The sequence below is a fragment of the Narcine bancroftii genome, chromosome 9 (assembly GCF_036971445.1).
Source record: "Narcine bancroftii isolate sNarBan1 chromosome 9, sNarBan1.hap1, whole genome shotgun sequence".
NCBI classification, from domain to species: Eukaryota; Metazoa; Chordata; class Chondrichthyes; order Torpediniformes; family Narcinidae; genus Narcine; species Narcine bancroftii.
In genome coordinates this window covers 111,344,312-111,363,803 of record NC_091477.1, presented here as the reverse complement: position 1 = coordinate 111,363,803, position 19,492 = coordinate 111,344,312, and the positions used below count along the sequence as shown (strand labels likewise).

General features: G+C 42.9%; 1 protein-coding gene and 1 long non-coding RNA gene across 9 annotated transcripts in view; one reads left to right on the top strand and one right to left on the bottom strand.

The window, feature by feature from the left end:
* LOC138742642 (uncharacterized) overlaps positions 1–19,492 on the bottom strand; it is an 83,345-nt gene that overhangs the window by 53,971 nt on the left and 9,882 nt on the right. The gene's annotated exons all lie outside the window — the stretch shown is intronic.
* zbtb38 (zinc finger and BTB domain containing 38) overlaps positions 1–19,492 on the top strand; it is a 137,444-nt gene that overhangs the window by 111,383 nt on the left and 6,569 nt on the right. The window contains exons 1-2 of one of the 7 annotated variants that reach the window (XR_011344328.1): positions 10,409–11,068; positions 17,493–17,648. The exons of 3 other annotated variants lie outside the window; for them this stretch is intronic. The gene's annotated coding sequence lies outside the window, so the exon portion shown is untranslated. Of the gene's footprint in view, positions 1–10,408; positions 11,069–16,633; positions 16,692–17,492; positions 17,649–19,492 lie in introns of those variants that run through there. 3 more of the 7 variants (XR_011344327.1, XR_011344321.1, XR_011344329.1) reach the window with 3 other exon arrangements.

Sequence of the window (19,492 nt, the reverse complement as noted above, 5' to 3'; positions counted from 1 at the left end):
ATGCCCCAAAAGCCTATTTAAATGTTACCAAAGGGTGCCACCTCATCAGCTACTTCAGTTACCCATTCAAAATAAATTCAGATTTCTCAAATTTTTCCTCTCTAAATCCTCGTTGGCTTTCTCCAATCGATTTTAAAAAAAAAAGATGTGCATAGAGTAACCTGGACTCCATCAAACATTTAATCGCATTCTGCTCTTTTGTTCCTCTATCTTTCGCTTTTTCCCCTCCCATCCCCCTTCACTTCTCAGTCTGCTTTTGAATAGAAGTGACAATTTTCTAATTTGATGTGTCAGATAATAGTTGATTTGATTTTTTTTATTTGAATTTTCCTTTTTCTATTTGTTGAGATATAGTGAAAAACTTTGTATTGCATGCTATCTAGGCCATTCAACTCATATTTAAGTACAGCAAGTAGCGCAATAACACTGGACAACAAATTCTTTTCAAAAGATTTATTTCCTGAAAAATAAAATTGGGGATCATGATTGATGACTTCAAGCCGAACACAGATTTTCTGTATCATGTAGAAAGTCGGAGAAACATTAAATTAACTTTTATTGAATTTAGTATGTTTAATTGCATAATGATACTGGCACATTGCGTGAGTTCAACTGACCTAAAAATGTTTTGCCGCCAATTTTAATTTGTAACCAGCATCTATGGCCTCTTGTGTCAGTGTCCAACAATGGTTGGCCAGCATTGATGGATTCCAGTTGCCCTGATATTGCTTTTCCATGGTGGCAATGTCCTGGTGAAACCTTTCACTGTGTTTGTCACTGCACCAATCAGCGGGGAAGATGTCCAAGTGCGAATGCAGAAAAAGAATTTTCAACGACACGTTGCACTTCATGGTTTTGAATGCTTGAAAATGTTGTCAATTAGCTGGATGTAGTTTGGAGCTCTGTAGTTTCCAAGAAAATTTCCAAGCATGCCCAGGCGTAAGACAACATTTGCAAAGCACCTGCACTGAGTGCATGTCCAAGCATACATGGACTGACTAAAACAGCTAGCTTTATGGGCAATATACCCGTAGACAAAATATGACAGGAAATCACAAAAATAGGTTGTATCTATTTTGATTGGAGTTTGAGAAGATTTAGTATGTCAACAAATACTCCTGCAAACTTCTACAGGTGTACCATTACATCACTGTCTGGTCTGGATGAACCAATGTACAGGACAGGAAAAGCTGCAGAGGGTTGTGAACTTGGCTAGCGCCATCGTTGGCATTACTCTTCACTCCATTCAGGACATCTTTAACACTGGCACCTCCTGGACTACATCCTGGTGCGAGAAAGTGACAAACGAGATGTGCTCCACACCAGGGTCATGCCCAGCGCGGAATGCCACACTGACCACTGGCTGGTTCGCTGCAAGCTCAACCTTCACTTCAAGCCAAAGCCCAGGAACAGTAAAGCCCCCAGAAAGAGGTTCATTGTTGGAAACCTGCAGTCAGACGAAGCGAGAGGAAACTTCCAGGCAAACCTCAAAGCAAAGCTCGACGATGCAATCCGCCTCAAGGACCCGTCCCCTGAAACCCTCTGGGATCAGTTGAAGACTACCATACTGCAATCCACTGAAGAGGTACTGGGCTTCTCCTCCAGGAAAAACAAGGACTGGTTCGATGAAAACAGCCAGGAAATCCAGGAGCTGCTGGCAAAGAAGCGAGCTGCCCACCAGGCTCACCTTACAAAGCCGTCCTGTCCAGAGAAGAAACAAGCCTTCCGTCGCGCATGCAGCCATCTTTAGCGCAAACTCCGGGAGATCCAAAATGAGTGGTGGACTAGCCTCGCCAAGCGAACCCAGCTCAGCGCGGACATTGGCGACTTCAGGGGTTTCTACGAGGCTCTAAAGGCTGTGTACGGCCCCTCACCCCAAGTCCAAAGCCCGCTGCGCAGCTCAGACGGCAAAGTCCTCCTCAGCGACAAGATCTCCATCCTGAACCGATGGTCAGAACACTTCCAATCTCTTTTCAGTGCCAACCGCTCAGTCCAAGATTCCGCCCTGCTCCAGCTCCCTCAACAGCCCCTAAGGCTAGAGCTGGATGAGGTCCTCACCCAGGATGAGACAAATAAGGCAATCGAACAACTGAAAAGTGGCAAAGCAGCAGGTATGGATGGAATCCCCCCAGAGGTCTGGAAGGCTGGCGGCAAAACTCTGCATGTCAAACTGCATGAGTTTTTCAAGCTTTGTTGGGACCAAGGAAAACTGCCTCAGGACCTTCGTGATGCCACCATCATCACCCTGTACAAAAACAAAGGCGAGAAATCAGACTGCTTAAACTACAGGGGAATCATGCTGCTCTCCATTGCAGGCAAAATCTTCGCTAGGATTCTCCTAAGTAGAATAATACCTAGTGTCACCGAGAATATTCTCCCAGAATCACAGTGTGGCTTTCGCGCAAACAGAGGAACTACTGACATGGTCTTTGCCCTAAGACAGCTCCAAGAAAAGTGCAGAGAACAAAACAAAGGACTCTACATCACCTTTGTTGACCTCACCAAAGCCTTCGACACCGTGAGCAGGAAAGGGCTTTGGCAAATACTAGAGCGCATCGGATGCCCCCCAAAGTTCCTCAACATGATTATCCAACTGCACGAAAACCAACAAGGTCGGGTCAGATACAGCAATGAGCTCTCTGAACCCTTCTCCATTAACAATGGCGTGAAGAAAGGCTGTGTTCTCGCACCAACCCTCTTTTCAATCTTCTTCAGCATGATGCTGAACCAAGCCATGAAAGACCTCAACAATGAAGACGCTGTTTACATCCGGTACCGCACGGATGGCAGTCTCTTCAATCTGAGGCGCCTGCAAGCTCACACCAAGACACAAGAGAAAATTGTCCGTGAACTACTCTTTGCAGATGATGCCGCTTTAGTTGCCCATACAGAGCCAGCTCTTCAGCGCTTGAAACTGCCAAAATGTTTGGCCTGGAAGTCAGCCTGAAGAAAACTGAGGTCCTCCATCAGCCAGCTCCCCACCATGACTACCAGCCCCCCCACATCTCCATCGGGCACACAAAACTCAAAACGGTCAACCAGTTTACCTATCTCGGCTGCACCATTTCAACAGATGCAAGGATCGACAATGAGATAGACAACAGACTCACCAAGGCAAATAGCGCCTTTGGAAGACTACACAAAAGAGTCTGGAAAAACAACCAACTGAAAAACCTCACAAAGATAAGCGTATACAGAGCCGTTGTCATACCCACACTCCTGTTCGGCTCCGAATCATGGGTCCTCTACCGGCATCAGCTACAGCTCCTAGAACGCTTCCACCAGCGTTGTCTCCGCTCCATCCTCAACATTCATTGGAGCGCTTTCATCCCTAACGTCGAAGTACTCGAGATGGCAGAGGTCGACAGCATCGAGTCCACGCTGCTGAAGATCCAGCTGCGCTGGGTGGGTCACGTCTCCAGAATGGAGGACCATCGCCTTCCCAAGATCGTGTTATATGGCGAGCTCTCCACTGGCCACCGTGACAGAGGTGCACCAAAGAAAAGGTACAAGGACTGCCTAAAGAAATCTCTTGGTGCCTGCCACATTGACCACTGCCAATGGGCTGATATCGCCTCAAACCATGCATCTTGGCGCCTCACAGTTTGGCGGGCAGCAACCTCCTTTGAAGAAGACCGCAGAGCCAACCTCACTGACAAAAGACAAAGGAGGAAAAACCCAACACCCATTCCCCAACCAACCAATTTTCCCCTGCAACCGCTGCAACCATGTCTGCCTGTCCCGCATCGGACTTGTCAGCCACAAACGAGCCTGCAGCTGACGTGGACATTTACCCCCTCCATAAATCTTCGTCCGCGAAGCCAAGCCAAAGAAAAAAGAAGAGCCGGTGTCTGCTCCCCATTCTCCGTGGGTCCACACCAGCGGCAGTGCTGCTGTTACAACAGCTCTGCCATCACCTCCATTTTCTTTGCACAATACTGCTGTCACAAAACAATAAATTTCATGATTACGTGTTAATGATGATAAACCTGATTCTGATGATCTTTTACCAATGATTCATAGTTCATTTAAATGTCTGATGAGCGCGAGAATAAAACTGTCCCTCATCCCTGCAGTGTTTAAAACCCTTAATCTCACTGAAACAAAAGTGCAGGTTCCCAGTTCATGGGGTAGTTTTTAGTTGTTTTGTAAATTGGCTTATTTTAATTTAGCTCCAGACTGAAACCTAATCATATCCATTAATTAAGTGAAAACAGAAATGCTGCAAATAATTAGCAGGCCAAAGTGCATCTGTTGGAAGAGAAGTGGACTTATGTTTCATACTGAAGACTCTTCAGCGGGACTGGGAAAACAACAAATGAAGCTAGTTGAACTATAAGGTGGAGGAGAGGGGATGTCTCTGATGTGGTAAAACTGAGATGATGATGGAGATAAATTGTAATCTAGTTTACAGCTCAATGAGTGAATGGGAGCACTTGGAGAATGTGACCATAGCCAAAAAGATATTGTCAAAAGGATGTAAGATTTGCAAAATAAGAAGCAGGAAAATGTGCCTGGCAGGTCACACATGTCCTCCACTCCCAGAGTAAAAATTTTTCAAAAATAACGTGGCATGGTTAGCGCAATGCTGTTACGCCAGCGAACAGGACCAAGGTTCAAATCCCGCGCTGTCTGTAAGGAGTTTGTACAGTCTCCATGTCTGCATGAGTTTCCTCCCACTGTTCAGGTGTGGGTCAATTGGGTAATAGTGAGGCTTGTCGACCAAAAGGGCCTGTATGACTAGATTAAAAATTTAAATAAAGCAACAGGTTAAATCAACATCACAGATGAATGACTGATAAATCAGGTTACTTGAAGTTTAGAATTTAACATTAATTGAAGAAGGCTGTGATGTGGAAAGATGAGGTATTGTTCTTTCAACTGGTGTTGGGCAATAGAGTAATGGGTCAGAGTGGGATGAGGAATTAAAATGATAAGCTCCTGGTTATTTCTGCAGATTGAATACAAGTGCTCCCCAATGCAGATCGATGGCTTTTTGCTATTATTCATTCTGCTGGTTCATTGACCATTCTATGGAGAAGTGCCAGGTGGTCTCAACCTAGAAAGGGTCAGACTCAATGCTGGATTTAGTGCAGCCCCCATTGGTTGACCACCACTAAAAACAGTAGATTATTTTCTTAACTTTTTAAATCTTTTTATTGGTTTTGATATATGCAAAATACATAGGTACATATCACTTCTCTTTGGCTTGGCTTCGCGGATGAAGATTTATGGAGGGGGTAAATTTCCACGTCAGCTGCAGGCTCGTTTGTGGCTGACAAGTCCGATGCGGGACAGGCAAACACGGTTGCAGCGGTGGCAGGGGAAAATTGGTGGGTTGGGGTTGGGTGTTGGGTTTTTCCTCCTTTGCCTTTTGTCAGTGAGGTGGGCTCTGCGGTCTTCTTCAAAGGAGGTTGCTGCCCGCCAAACTGTGAGGCGCCAAGATGCACGGTTTGAGGCGATATCAGCCCACTGGCAGTGGTCAATGTGGCAGGCACCAAGAGATTTCTTTAGGCAGTCCTTGTACCTTTTCTTTGGTGCACCTCTGTCACAGTGGCCAGTGGAGAGCTCGCTATATAACACGATCTTGGGAAGGCGATGGTCCTCCATTCTGGAGACGTGACCCATCCAGCGCAGCTGGATCTTCAGCAGCGTGATAATAATAAAGTAAGTTAATATCACGTCATTGTGCTCGTATGTCGAATGACAAATTGGCCCGTACTTTTTATAATGTTATAATATTTGTGATGGATGCAAACCAGAAGTGGCTTCTCTAACTCGCATGTTTTGGTCATAACCTATGTTGAAGAGGTATTGGATAGATATTTTTAAGACTTTATCAGCTACACTTTATACAAATTCCCACTTCCACACATTGGGTTGTAGCCTTTTCTACATTGTTGGCTAGAAGATCTCTGAATTAAATGAAAAGATTCTAATCCACTGTATTGGGACAGTCCCTTTATACTAACGGGGGCAAATTTACATTCGGGGTTGCATGGGCTGCAATTGTAGATGGGACAGGCAAAGGGGAACCAGATGTTGTCCCCTCCCTCCAAGATTGTCTATAGTCCTCAGTACAGACCCTGCAACAAGAATGCTTCTTTTTTGTTCTCTTTCCATTTTAACTCACAAGAGCAATTTGCAGTTACTTGGGTCCACCTTCACACTATTTGCAACAATTTAATCTGCTGCAATCTCCCAGAGGTGTCAATTGTCCATTATACCATTGTTTCAGAGGCCCTTCACATGCTAATCTCCCTCAGGAAAAAGGGCTGGCTCATTAATATTGAAAAGGTGCAGTGCCCATCCAGAATGCCCTGTTTCTGGGGATACATTGGTGCTCAGGCCAAAGAGACATTTCTGAGACTGTCAAGAATGAAACTTTGAATTTTGCCATCCCCTCAAATAAAAGCGACACACAGAGCTTTGTGAGCCTTCTAAGTTATTGGTGGCAGCACATACCCCAACTTACCATGGACTTTGAACCACCCTATGGGGACCAGAACAACAGGCTACTTTTGACACAGCAAAGCAAGCTGTTGAACAAGCACTGCCAGTCAGGTATTCCTTTCAAATTACATATCTTAGCCAGTGAGGTGGTCGCCAAATGGAACCTCTGGCAGAAGATCCAAGGCTGCAGAGTCCTGCTTGGCTTCTGGACAAAATCTCTGCCTGGTGTCGCTGCTCGCTACAACCCATTTGATACTGGGACATTGGACAACACTTTTTTTCAGGGTCGCTTATGATTTTGCTAGCACCTGTACAGTGACACTGGACTGACCACTGACCAACAAGACTTTTCACAAATTATGCAAAAAGGTCTCAGCAAGAGAGCACTGTTGCTATGGAAACTTTATCACTGATATTCAATCTCATTAATCCTTTGTGATGGATTTTTTTTAAATGTCTCTAAGTACACTCAGAGAAAATGAACATACAAATAATCACAGTCTGTGGATGCAAAGTTACAGTTTTTAAGTACATTAAATTGGCTAACTTTCTGTCCTGACCCCTCCAAGCTATTGTTACAGGGATCCAACACAGGCACTTGGAGCCCCCATTGAAAGAGAACGCGAGCAGGAATGGCATCCTGGTGTCAAACATCAGCCCAGAAAAACAAGCGCCCCAAGATGCACCCTGGATGTATACCTGCCGGTCTGCCCCCTGCCTCATCACAGGATAGCATGGTGACAAGCATCTGGGCTCTGTGCTTAGGGAGTGCCGAAACATGAGGCCAAGTCGTGGGATGCACAAGCCAAGAGAGGGTTCTGGTACCTGATGGATGACCTTCCCTGCCTGCTTGCAGACATTAGTGGTAAAGATGCTCACATTTGCCAGCTAAGCTGGAGAAACCAGGTACATGAGTCAGTGACCAAACAAATTCCTTTTTCTACCCTCCCCTCTAACACTGGGGAGAAGTTCCTACAGCACTCCGCCCCATTGGTAACACAGCGACCCTGTTTTGTCAGGGTGGGTTGCTGGTGAGGCATTGTCATTGAATATGACTATGTGCCTTGACCAGCATTTGGATGGTACTAGTGTATATATTGACCCATTTAATTCGTTTTTTTTAAAAACGTCTTTTTGTTTTTACTTATAACATTTACATAGAATTATGATTTGCCTCATGATTTGTGCGTGGTGTGACCTCCAAGGGGTGGGTTTGTAGAAGAAAAAATTAGTAAAGAGAGTTTTAGTGGGTGACAAAGAGTTAAAAGTAAGCTGTGCACTGCCACTTTTAAGTCTATTAATCGTTACAAGGACGCTCAGTACATTAGGCTGTGTGCTGCTGAATAAGGCAGTATACCCTCTGCATTCCGCCACAGACTTTGAATTGTTTCTTTTTGAATCAACCAATGACAATTGCTTTCTCCCTATGGTGGACGCTCTCAGAGCTTCAGTGTGTCATGTGTCTATTGTTTGTACCTCTGTATAAATTAAACCGGCTGGTCCGTACTCAGGCAGAGCAGCCTCAGTATTTTGGTGGAACTGTTCTCCAAGATCTCTTGTAAATAAAAACTCCTTCTGAAGCGACTCCCTGGTTTCTCGGCCAAGTTATTTTGTTATAAAACACTTTTCTCTGCAACAGGGTTGTACTGGAAAAGGTTTGTGGCTGTCACATGACAGCACTACTCCCTACTTAGTCGGAGGACACACCAGCTGTTAAGATTTGGTTCTGTCCCACCAGTTAGTGCACACCTTGCCATTGGAACCTTTGTAAATTACTTGGACTTGACTCTCCAGCCTGCCTGTACTTGGTCTTGGGCCACTGGCTGTTGTAATTGGATTAACCTTCCTGGCACTGAGCCATTTGTCCTGCTAACAGCCTGGGCTTGACCCTCCAGCACTATAAAGGTGCCATGAGTTCTTTGTTCTCACTCTTTGCCAGCTTGGGGCTACCCTGCTTCACTCCAGGCCTAGAAACATGGAAGGGTGCTGGAAAAACTATTGGTAAGATGTGCACAGTTAAAAGAGTTGGTAGCGTTTAATTAGTGTTCCTTGTAGCATAGAGCCCGCACTGTCAAGGGGTGGTGGGCCATCGTAGTGATTTTTCCTTGATCATTGTATATACCAGTTAATTGTATGTGTTTGTGTATTTTGTTCCCACGCTATAATTGTCCACTATTTCGTTCACACGGCTGCTGTAAACTGTGTGTGTGTGTGTGTGTGTGTGTGTGTGTGTGTGTGTGTTGCATCAGTTACCATTTCCCACATTTGCCTTCTGTAAATGAAATCCTACCCCATCAAAACTGTGCGTTAAGCCCCTTGCCTTTGAGACCTACCAAACCTGTTTCCTCACTCACAACATCCACCTACTTTGACTCAATGGTTCTCTCAAATTATGTCATGTTTAAGTTTAGAGAAAGTTAGGAGTCGTATATTTGATACTTCTGTCAAATTTGAAGAGACTTGGCGACCTTTTATAAATTATTTCCACATGGCTTAAGTTAGTATAATTATTTTTCCCTTTTTGGCTATATTTAATTTTATCTCTCTTCTCTTTGCTGGTGAAGACCAGACGATTAATTTTTATTAATACATTCTCAGGATGGGCTGCCCCATTTTTTTTTTTAGATTAGGTGGGGTTTAATATAATCATTTTCTTTTTTTGAAGATTTCCGTTTGAGTAGATGAGGACATATTTGCTAATTGTGGTGTAATGCAATATGTTATATGATATATAGTGATATATAGTGAACTACTCTTTGCAGACGATGCCGCTTTAGTTGCCCATTCAGAGCCAGCTCTTCAGCGCTTGACGTCCTGCTTTGCGGAAACTGCCAAAATGTTTGGCCTGGAAGTCAGCCTGAAAAAAACTGAGGTCCTCCATCAGCCAGCTCCCCATCATGACTACCAGCCCCCCCACATCTCCATCGGGCACACAAAACTCAAAACGGTCAACCAGTTTACCTATCTCGGCTGCACCATTTCATCAGATGCAAGGATCGACAATGAGATAGACAACAGACTCGCCAAGGCAAATAGCGCCTTTGGAAGACTACACAAAAGAGTCTGGAAAAACAACCAACTGAAAAACCTCACAAAGATAAGCGTATACAGAGCCGTTGTCATACCCACACTCCTGTTCGGCTCCGAATCATGGGTCCTCTACCGGCACCACCTACGGCTCCTAGAACGCTTCTACCAGCGTTGTCTCCGCTCCATCCTCAACATCCATTGGAGCGCTTGCATCCCTAACGTCGAAGTACTCGAGATGGCAGAGGTCGACAGCATCGAGTCCACGCTGCTGAAGATCCAGCTGCGCTGGGTGGGTCACGTCTCCAGAATGGAGGACCATCGCCTTCCCAAGATCGTGTTATATGGCGAGCTCTCCACTGGCCACCGTGACAGAGGTGCATCAAAGAAAAGGTACAAGGACTGCCTAAAGAAATCTCTTGGTGCCTGCCACATTGACCACCGCCAGTGGGCTGATAACGCCTCAAACCGTGCATCTTGGCGCCTCACAGTTTGGCGGGCAGCAACCTCCTTTGAAGAAGACCGCAGAGCCCACCTCACTGACAAAAGGCAAAGGAGGAAAAACCCAACACCCAACCCCAACCCACCAATTTTCCCCTGCAACCGCTGCAACCGTGTCTGCCTGTCCCGCATCGGACTTGTCAGCCACAAACGAGCCTGCAGCTGACGTGGACTTTTTACCCCCTCCATAAATCTTCGTCCGCGAAGCCAAGCCAAAGAAGAAGCCAAAGAAATATAGTGATATTATTTCCTTCTTGATTTTGTAATCTTATTCTCCTCATGTATTGTTTACCTATAATATGATTAATCAAAAGATTGAAAGAAAGTTAAGATCAAGTTACAAGTATCAAATAATGATAAACAAGGTACATATTAAATAGAAAAAAGTTAAAAAAAATGAAATTTATTAATTAATATAAATGTTTAAAGTTAATTTGTACAGCTTGAAGGTAGTTGAAACTAACTTTTAATGCTGTTAATAATTTAAACATTTTTTAGCAGATTCTAAAGTCTTGGAACATTTGGAAACAGGTACCTGTGACCTTTGTTCAGGGTCCCTCCCATCTTGTGGAATTTCAGCAACACATTAATTTTCAAATTTATCGACACATTATACAGTAAAACCCCTGGAATTCAAGCAACTGGCAAAATAGATTGAGGAAAATAAATTAAAAAAAATTAAAATAAATAAGAATAAAATAATAGGTTAAAAAAATTACACAAGGTTAACATTGTAAAATTAAATGTTCTCTGAGGTAACACATAAAACTTTGGTGAAGGTGGGAGCAAGTATTCAGCCAGAGGAGGGCCTTAGTTGTGCTTTGCTCGTAGCAGCTGTTTGAATAAAGTTGTGTGAATCAGCAATGGTGTCTCCCAGGATGAAAAGCTGGTTGATGCCGCTCGCCGTTGGGGTGACTCTCTTAACGTGTCTCCGTAAATGGTTGTTAAGAGTCATCCAGGTTATGGGCTTTATCTGTAAACTCGGGGAGGGTGGATTTAATTATGCATAATGTTATTGATTGTCTTTTAGGCAGTTCCATGGAGGGAAAGGGACCTGCCGAAGCAGCAATGGTTGAATGTTTTCAAAGTATGTGACTGAAATTAAAGTAAAATGCTTTTAGGTTTTCATGTAACTGAAATTTGTTCATTGTAAATACAGTATAGTATTTTTGTCTTTTAAACTGTTAATTCTTAATGCAAATGTATTAGTTAGGTATTGTAAGAGTAAGTCTCAAAAAATCAGAAAATATACTTAATCAACATCTACCAATCCCTATAGGTGCCAGGTGCCAGGGATTTTACTGTACCTGGTAAAGTGAGAAGGGTTTATTTCACAAGCAGTCCAGTAAGTTAACTCGAACGTTGTGCAGGTAAACATCTATACAAAGAGGAGCAGAAGTAAACTACAGAATGTTGCGCCACAGTGCAGCATTGGGAGATTCATCCAGGAATCTAAAGGCTAGGGGAAGAGAATGTCTTTGATTCTGTTGGTGCACAATTTCACACTCTTGAATCTTCTCCATGATGGGAAAAGAGTGTGGGGCTAGTGTGGACTGGGACCTTCAGCAGACTGACTACGATTGAAAGCAGCAGGAATTTTAACTCGATAAATAAGGCCAGCAAGAAATTGGAGCCAACAAGGTTGTAAAGTATGCCAGGGGCATCCCATGAGTGACAAATACAAAGCATGGGCAGGGTCCAATGCTCTCTGGCCTACTGTCTTCTCTGAAAGGCAACAGTTTTAAAAATGTAGTATTCCCTCACTGCTGCATTGAAGTTTTGGTGTAGATTTTGTCGTTAAGTCTTTGGTCCTTTTGTTTCTTATTTTGAAATATAAGAGTGACACGATATTGGTTGTCCACTGTATGGGGTGTCTCCTTGTTCTTGTGGTTTGTGCAAAATTCAAAGTTTAAATCTATTGTCAGAGAACATACATTAAATCGCATAAAACCCAGAGATTCTTTTTCCTGTGGGTCAGGCAGAATTTCTATTTATTGGTAACTGTGAACTGTACTCAAGAAGAAAGATATGTATACAAAGAGTGAAATGGAAAAAACTGTGCAATACAGAAGAAAATAAATATTCAGAATTAAATAATGTGCAATGGCAGTCCTTAAATGAGGCTCTGATTGAGTGTTATTTAGGAGTATGATGGTGGAGGGGTAGCAACAGTTCCTGAACCAGGCAGTGCAAGTCCTCATTCCTGATGGCAGAAGCAAGAACAGAGCATGTCCTGGGTGGGGTGGATCCTTGATCCTTAATTATTGCTGCTCTCCAAGGGCAGCATTCCGTGTGGATGTTCTTGATGGTGGGAAGAGTTTTGCCTGTGATGTACTGGGCTGAGTTCTGCTCAGAGGCATTGGTTCCCCCATACTAGGCCATGATACATCCAGTCAGCATATTTTCTATGACATGTCTGTTGAATTTTGCCATGGTTTCCAATGTTGTATTGAATCTCCGCAAACTCCTGAGGAAGCAGAGGCACTGATGTGCTTTCTTCACAATGACATTAGTGTATTAAGTCCAGGAAAAGTTCTCCAAGATAGTGACTCCCAGAAACCCTCTCCACATCTGAACTCCCATTGATTACTGGATCATACACCTCTGGTTTTTGCTTCCTAAAGTCTACAATCAGCTCCTTGGTTTTGGTGACATTGAGCAAGAGATCGTTATTAGTGTACCAGCCAGCCATGTTTTCAATCTCCCTCCTGTATCCCATCACCCTCCATCATCCCTTTTTATACAGTAAATGCTGTTGTAGTACCAAGCCATACATAAAAGTCAAGTGAATAGAGCAGGGGGTTAATTACACAGCCCCGTGGTTCTCTGGTACTGATGCAGATTGTGAAGGAGATGTTCTTGCCAATCCGCACTGATTGGGATCTGGAGGTGAGAAAATCCTGGATCCAATTACACAATGGGATATTGTGGCCCGGTAGAATCTTAGAACACTACAGCACAGAAACAGGGCCCTTCGGCCCTTCTATGTGCCAAACCATTTTCTTTTGCCTAGTCCCACTGAAATACCCCCCCCAGTCCATAGCCCTCCATACCTCTCCCATCCATGTACCCGTCCAAATTCTTCTTAAACGTTAAAATTGAGCCCATCTTTAACACTAAGTTAGAAATTAATGTGAATTTAATATTTCTGAATGGTGAGAATTGCACCACAGCTGCTTTCAGTTCAGCTAATGATTTTGCTGCTTATCCTTGACTAAAAAACCAGAATGAATCGCATGCACCTGTATCTATTTCTGACAAAAAGGGTCAGGCTTTTCTTCTTAGAACCATAGAACATTACAGCACAGAAGCGGACTATTTGGCCCTTCTTGTCTGTGCTTATTCTCTCCTGCACCCTGACTGTAGTCACCCATACCCTTTCCTTCCATGTACCTGTCCAGATTCTTATTAAATTTTAAAATTGAGCCTTCATTCGTAACCTCAGCTGGCAGCTGAATTCCACATATCCACCACTCTCTGTTTGAAGACGTTCCCCCAAAATTATTCCCTTTCACTCTTAACTCATTTCCTCTGGTTTGTTTCTCACCCATCCTCAGTGGAAAAAGCCTATCTTCATTGACTCTGTTTATCCCTCTCATAATTTTAAATACCTCTATCAAATCTCCCCTCATTCTTCTACGCTCCAGAGAATAAAGTCCGAACCTCTTTAACCTTTCCCTATAATTCAGTTCCTGAAGTCCAGACAACGTTCTAGTAAATCTTCTCTGCACTTTTTCTATCTTATTGATATCTTTCCTGCAGTTAGATGACAAAAACTGCACATAATGCTACAAATTTGGCCTCACCAATATCTTACACAACTTTACCGTAACATCTCAACATCTACACTCAATACTTTGATTTATGAAGGCCAATATGCCAAAAGCTCTCTTTCCAACCCTATCCACCTGTGACCCCACTTTCAGAGAATTATGTATCTGTATTCTCAGGTCCATTTATTCTACTGCACTCCTCAATGCCCTACCATTCACCGTGTACATCCTTTCTTGGTTTGTCCTTCCAAAATACCACACCTCACAGCTGTCTGCATTAAATTCCATCTGCCATTTTTTTCATCTGGTCCAGATCCCTCTGCAAGCTTTGAAAACCTTCTTGGCTGTCTACAACGCCTCCAATCTTAGAGTCATCAACAAACTTGATGATAAAATTTATCACATTATCATCCAGATCATTGACATAGATGATAAACAACAATGGTCCCAATACTCATCCCTGAGGCACATCACTAGTCACAGGCCTCCAGTCTGAGATGCAATCATCCACCACTGCTCTCTGGCTTCTGCCATCCAGTCATTGACAAATCGAGTTCACTACTTCAACATGAATACCTAATGTCTGAACCTTCCTGACTAACCTCCCATTTTAGACCTTGTCAAAAGCCTTAGTAAAGTCCATGTAGTCCACATACCTTCCTGGTAACCTCCTCAAAAAAATCTAAGTTTGGTTAAAGATGACCTACCACATACAAAGCCATGTTGACTATTCCTAATCAGTTTCTGGCTAACCAAATAATTGTAGATCCGATATCTTAGAACACCTAATAATTTACCTACTACTGATGTCAGGCTCACCAGTCTCTAATTTCCAGTATTATTTTGGGGCCTTTTTTAAACAATGTGAGCTTCTCTCCAATCCTTCTGCACCACATCCATGGCTAAGGACATTTTAGATATTTCTGCAAGAGTCCCTGCAATTTCTACACTAGCCTCCCTCAAGGTCCAAGGGAATACCTTGTCAGGTGCTGGGGATTTATCCACCCTTATTTGCTCTAAAGCAGCAAACATTTCATCCTCTTTAATCTGTATAGGTTCCATGACCTCTCTGCATTTTTCTCATTTCCCACAATTCCATATCTGTTTCCAAAGTGAATACTGATGAAAAAATAACATTTAAGATCTTCCCCATCTCTTTTGGCTCCATACAAAGTCAACCACTCTTATCTTCAAGGGAACCAATTCTGCCCCTTACTATCCTTTTTGCTCAATATACCTGTTGAAATCTGTAGGATTTTCCTTCACATTGTCTGCCAAAGCAACCTCATGTCTTTTTTTAGCCTTCCTGATTTCTTTCTTGAGGTTTTTCTTATATTTTTTAAATGCCTCAAGTACTAATTTTCCCCATATTGCTTATACCTGCTATACACCTCTCTCTTCTTCCAAACCATATCCTCAATATCCCTTGAAAACTGAGGTCCCCCATGCCTGCTAACCTTGCCGTTGATCCTGACAGGAACATGCAAAGTCTATACTCTCAGTGAAGTTCCTCGCACATCCTTGCCTGAAAACAACTTATCCCAATCCACACATTCTAGATCCTTTCTCATTTCCTCAGAATTAGTCTTTCTCCAATTTGGAATCTCAACCCGAGGTGCAGTCCTATCTTTGTCCATAATTAACTTGAAACTAATGGCATTATGATCACTGGACCCAAAATGTTCTGCTGCACATACTTCTGTGACCTGTTCTGTCTCATCCCCTAAAAGGAGATCCAGTATTGCATTCTCTCTAGTTGGTACCTCTGTGTATTGATTTAGAAAACTTTCCTGAACACATTTGACAAACTCCTAGCCATCCAGCCAGTAAGGGAGTCCCAGTTAATATGTGGAAAATTAAAATCCCCCACTATCACAACCTTATGTTCCCTGCAGCTGTCTGCTATCTCTCTACAGATTTGCTCCTCCAATTCTTGTTGACTATTGGGTGGTCTAAAATACAAACTCATGAGTGTGGTCATACCCTTCCTGTTCCTCAGATTCACCCATCTGGTCTGCCCTGCCTGAGCAAGCTGTGATATTTTCTCTGACCAGCAATGCTACTCCTCGCCCTTTCATATCCCCTTCCCCTCCTCTCCATTCCTTCGCACCTAAAGCAACAGAACATTGAGCTGCCAGTCTTGCCCCTCCTGTAACCAAGTTTCACTAATGACTACAATGACATAATTCCTCGTGCCAATCCACGCTCTGACCTCATCTGCCTTTCCTACAATACTCTTTGCATTGAAAGAGATGCACTTTAGAAAATTTCCACTACATACAACCCATTGACTTCTAACAGTGTATGTAATTTTCACATAATCTTTTCCCTTCTCCACTGCTTTGGCTCTCTGGTTCCCATCCATCTGCAAATCTAGTTTATACCCACTGGAGCAGCATTAGAAAACCTTCCTTCAAGGATATTAGTAAGTTCAGATGCAAACCATCCCGTCGGAACAGGTCCCACCTTCCCTGGATGAGAGGCCAATGATCCAGGAACCTGAAGCCCTCCCTCCTGCACCATGTCTTTAGCCACATGTTACACTGCATTATTTTCCTATCTCTAGCCTCATTAGCAATCCTGAGATCAGAACCTTGGAGGTCCTGTCCTTCAACCTAGCGCCTAACTCCCTGAACTCTCCTTGCAGGATCTCCTCACCTTTCCTATCCACACCATTGGTCCCTACAAGGACCAAGACTTTTGGCTGCTCACCTTCCCTCCAGAGAATGCCATAAATTCAATCTGAGATATCTCGGACCCTGGCACCAGGGAGGCAGCACACCATTCAGAATATTTGATCTCTTCCTCAGAACCTTTTATGTGTACCCTAATTTTTGGAAGTCACAATCACTACAGCTCACTTCTTCTCCTCCCTTCCCTTCAGAGCCACAGGACCAGACTCCATTCCAGAAACCTGATCGCCGTGGCTTGTGCCTGGTAGGTTATTTCCCCCACAACAGAATCCAAAACGGTATACTTGTTATTGAGGGGAACGGCCACAGGGGTGCCCTACACCACCTGCCTGTTCTCTTTCCTTCTCCTGTCACCCATGTACCCTCCTCCTGCCTCTTCAGTGTGATAGTGTCCCTGAAACACCTGTCTATCACCCCCTTTGCCTTCTGAGTGATCCGGCGTTCATCCAACTCCAGCTCCATTCCTTAACTTGGCTTGTCAGGAGCTGCAGCTGGATGGACTTCTCACAGATGAAGTCATCAGGGGTACAACTGGTTTCCCTGATGACCCACATTCTGCAAGAGGTGCATTCTCCTGCCTTGGCTGCCGTTCCCACTGTTTATGACTAAAGGAATGAAATATATGATATCTAAAACCTAAAAGCTGTGCCGACCTGCTGAATACTTTTGATCCTCAAATAGATTTAACCTTTCTTACTTCAACTCCTACTATCCCCTCACCTCTTACTCGTTCTCACCGAAGTCTGTTGAGCCAAACCTTACCACTCTGATTCAGTCCACTTCCTCGATGATTGCTCCCTCAATGACTGTTACACAATTCCTCACTTTTATAGTGATACTCAGCTTCTAGCCTCTACCTCAACCTTTTACAAATTCTAACTGCTACCACTCCTCAGATAAACTGACCTGCGTGAGAGGATAAATCTGCTTCTTTCTCCAATATTGGAGTATTGGAGTTTGCTGATTAATTTTGAGGGGTGATGGTGTTGAATGTCGAACTGTAGTCAATAAAGAGCATCCTAATGTGTGCATCTTTGCTGTTCAGGTGCTGCAGGGTTTTGTGTGGACTGGAGTCAGTGGAATAGCATCTGTTGTAGACCTGTTACTATGGTAGACAAATTGGAATGTCGCTGCTCAGATAGGAGCTGAAATGCTTCAACATCAGCTTCTCAAAGCACTTCATCGATGTGGAGTGCCAATGGTCAGTAGTCATTTATGCACAATACCACACTCTTTGCAGATACTTTCTATTTCTATCTAAATCCCTTCAAAATACCAAACTAAACGAGATTAAAGTCAATACATATAATCTGACAATGCTCCCACACAGTTATTGAAATTGGTGTATTCTGTAAGAAATCCATAATGGTCCCCATTTGCTCTTTTGAAAATGAATTGCTGATGCTCACATTGTGGATAGCAGGATTCAAACTTAATTAAACCAAATAAAACTTTAACAGTTGTTAGATTTGCTGGCACTTGAAAGATAGAAAGTGAAAGGTTTTGTACATTTATTGCCCTTTCTCAAAAAAAATCATAAATGCAGAATGCTGCAAGAAACAGTCAAAGCCCTATCAGCCCTTCGGTCTGTTATTTGATGCAGGTTCATGTAAAATTGAGGGAAATCAAGATTACAAACACCCAGATCATTGAAAAGTTACACTCTGAACTGTAGATATCTGTGCTACAATATAGGCATCAAGGAGGAAATGTTGTACTTCAGGGCCAACAGTAGGATTTGAAATCTATCCAGAAATAAATGACAGGTTTTTGATTCATTTAGGGTTTCTGCCACATGCTTAAACTCTTCTCTGAATTGGTGTCATTAATTCACTGATGTTATTTGTGATTCCTATTGAGCAATTCCAAATTTAATTGTTTGATTAAAGCTGTCCTCTACATCTCTCTATTCTGCTTAAAATCTGGTTATTGCTTTTAGTTGTCTGTCCTAATATTTGGATAAGAGTCAAGATTTAAGGGTTTCATAGGTAACTCCTGTTAAGTGCCACAGGATATTTGAATATATTAACAATGAAGAGTTTAATTTACGTAGTTTCATTAAATTAATAAACCTCTATTCCTTCACATGAAGGTGCCTGAAAAAGGCAATTGAAAGTGTCTGAAAGAAGTGGCTCATGTTACTTTAGACACTACAAGGTGCCTGAAAATCTTGTGCTTTGAACAGCACACAGAACAATATCTACATGCGTGAGAGGATAAAAGAGTATCAATGATATTATCCATTTTGTGAATTGAATTCATCTTGTTTGCATATTTGCTTCAATCTCTCTGAAGGCAGATCATTTTTTTGTGAGATAAATAAAGACATGAATCATTAAGTTGCTTTATGTTGGAACAAGTGAAGTTATTAAAGAAGGTATGATAACTATAGCCAGCTTACGTGTAACAATACAAAGTAATGAACATGCCATACAACCCACACATTGGTAATCATCCTTGACTACATGTTCTGTATTGTTGGTTTCTCGCAGTCTTGTCTGGGCCTGACTAGTCTTCAGGACTCTAAACTTTTAAACACAACCGCCACCATCTGTTTTTGTGAAAACTCTCTTCATTCATACCCAGTATGGTTAGAAAAGATGGGCTGAAAACCCTCCTGTCCACATACTTAATAATTGGGTGTGTGACTCTGTTAGTGGAGGGAGGGCACTCGAGGTTACAGAGTGTTGTGAGGCTTTAATAATATTGGTATAATTTAATTAAAAGGTTGACTTAAATGATAAATAAAGAAAATATACTTGTCACAAATTTTCGTGGGGCAGTTGAAAGCTTCAGTGATTCCCTGGGACAGCCCCTATTCCTCTGTATTGTCATCAGGAGTTTATGAGGAAGACTACACTTTACCGAGTGTGAACAATTGGGACTTCCATTCAAATTCATTGGAATCCTCTGTGCTTGAGTGAGAAAACATTGGATCAAAATTAGCTCAGATTTTAAACTATACATTAAAACAGTATAGTGGAATTTTTTTCTTTGCCATAATTATGGTGCTGCCAGACCAAGGAAATAAACATTAGAAAGTGT